The following is a 2,644-nucleotide window of genomic DNA, read 5'->3' on the forward strand; positions in this document are numbered from 1 at the left end:
ATAAGCAATTATTATTAAATTATTATTAAAGCAGTAATAAGTAATTGTGAGCTGTCTATTACAGCAGGATTCTTTAGATGACAAATTTATGAATACATTCCATAATTTTTAGAAATATGCATTTTTCACAGGACAATCTTTTTTTTAAAAGATTTTATTTATTTTGTTTTATTTTTATATTTTATTTATTTATTTGACAGAGAGAGGTCACAAGTAGGCAGAGAGAGAGGAGGAAGCAGGCTCCCCACTGAGCAGAGAGCCCGATCCGGGGCTCGATCCCAGGACCCTGAGATCATGACCTGAGCCAAAGGCAGAGGCTTAACCTACTAAGCCACCCAGGTGCCCCAAGATTTTGTTTATTTCAGAGAGAGATTATGAGCAAGTGTGGGGAAGGGCAAGAGGGGATGGGAGAGAGAGAGTCTCAAGCAGACTCATGCTGAGCACAGAGCCCAGCTTGAGGCTCAGTCTCTTAGATCATGACCTGAGGCAAAATCATGAGTCAGACACTCAACCAACTGAGCCACCTAGGTGCCCCCATAGTACAATCTTTTAATAAGACACAAAGCATGTTTTCCCACAGACCCAAGTATCTTTACTTTCTCTACAATAAGAAGTTAAAAAGCAGATAAACCTTATGTTTAGTAATTAATGTTTCAGTATTTTATCTTATTTGGAAAAGACTTAGATATCTAACAAATTCAACCTAATTTATCATTTGGCTTAGCAAAACTTTAAAGTTTCAGGTTACCATAGATTTTGAAAGTGATCTTAAAATTATCCATTAGAATTTTATGAGACAGACAAAATTAACCATCATTTTAGGCCATCTTTTGCTGATAAATTGCAACAGAAATAACTTGAGATTTTTAGTTTTTAGTAAACCTTGATAGAATAAAAGTTTTCTATTTAATGTGGATATCTCTAAAAATACGTCTATTTTAATTACATTAACAAGCTTAAAATAGCTTTAATACCAAATATGTTGTATCTGTGTCTACTAAATGTCAATCAGTTTGTTCCCCACTGTTAATTTTGGGTGCCTGTGGGAAAATCTAAAGTGGGTGGTTTAAGTCCAGGGGAGGCCCTGGGCCTTCAGGGGTAGGAAAAGATTATAGGGTAGAGTAAAATGTGGGTCATCTAGGGTGTCCACAGGGTCAGAAGGTCCATGAAACTGAACAAAGTACACTCTACAGTTTTTGTGGAGGTCAGGATTTTGTGGACAATGCCATGAAGGCTTGCATATATGGGACCTCCCACCCATTGGAGGAGTTCTGAAAAAGAAGTCAACCTTTCTTATAGTGTTATAGAAAGAGTTCCATGGAGGGGCCATACCTCTTGATCTGGGAGTTTGTACTGAGGTCAGGAAACATAACATAAAAACATGAGACTTGGGGCGCCTGGGTGGCTCAGTGGGTTAAGCCGCTGCCTTCGGCTCAGGTCATGATCTCAGGGTCCTGGGATCGAGTCCCGCATCAGGCTCTCTGCTCAGCGGGGAGCCTGCTTCCCTCTCTCTCTCTCTGCCTTCCTCTCCAACTACTTGTGATTTCTCTCTGTCAGATAGATAAATAAAATCTTTAAAAACAAACAAACAAACAAAAAATCATGAGACTTTTTCTTCAGGTTTTGGGGGTCAAATTTGTTCCAGTTTTTAAGAATATAGCCCAAGAGTGACCCAAAGGGGTATCCCACTAAAGGGAAGGGAGCTCTGTCTACTGGTCGGGATTTCAGTCATGATGTCCCACTGACCTGAGAAAGGACTGGACCTTTTTGAGGCAACTGACCCTACTGAGGTGTCCCACTAAGGAGAGGGTTGTGACAGATGACAATAGCAATCCCTGCTGTGGTGTCCCTTGAAACAGGGAGGCGGGACACCAGGTGGCCAAACCAGGTCAGGAAAAGGAGGGGGAGGACTCACTACTCAGATGTGGAGGAACGCATTTTGCTCCTAGATCAAGATGGTGGCTGAACAAGTGCGAACAAAGGGAGAGAGGGTAAGAGAAGCAAGGCAGCTAGGAGTCAGCCAGCATTAGGAAAGGGTCCCAGCCGAGTCTGTAGCATGTGTAGATTCCAACCAGTTGCGCTGAGGCTGCCAACTGGGCTGCACATAGGGAATGGAGGCCTCAGAAGAGAGGGAGTGGGAGACAAGAAGAAAGAGGTCCTTTGCCCTCAGAGGCAAAGACAGTTCAACCTGTTTGTCTTCAGACCTTCAGAGCCCACCAGGGAGCTGCCGTGGCCAGAGACCTTCAATTGTCTGAGGAGTACTAGTGTTAGACCACTGAAGGACCCAAAAGAGAAAGGAAGGGGAGGGAAAGATCCCTCAGAAGGGCAGGAGGGGAAATCCCTCACCCTTTCTGGCAAAGGCTGTCAAACAGGTTCCCCCTGGGACTTTGGATCCTGCCAGAGGAGAACCTCAACCAGAGGACATTAGTTCCCCATGGGGTTCTAGAGTTGGTCCACTGAAGGGAAAGTCCCAAGAAATTCCTGGAGAATCCAGGGAGAGTCCTGGACCACCAGAGATTCCCCATAAGGACCACTAAATGTGGTGCATTCCAATTGGATGGAGGTTGATGGCATGGGGAGGGAGGCGGGGGGGAAGAATTCAGCCAAAGCAGAATGAAGGAGATGGGATTTTACTAAATAACTG

This window comes from Mustela erminea, chromosome 19 (assembly GCF_009829155.1).
Source record: "Mustela erminea isolate mMusErm1 chromosome 19, mMusErm1.Pri, whole genome shotgun sequence".
Taxonomy (NCBI): domain Eukaryota; kingdom Metazoa; phylum Chordata; class Mammalia; order Carnivora; family Mustelidae; genus Mustela; species Mustela erminea.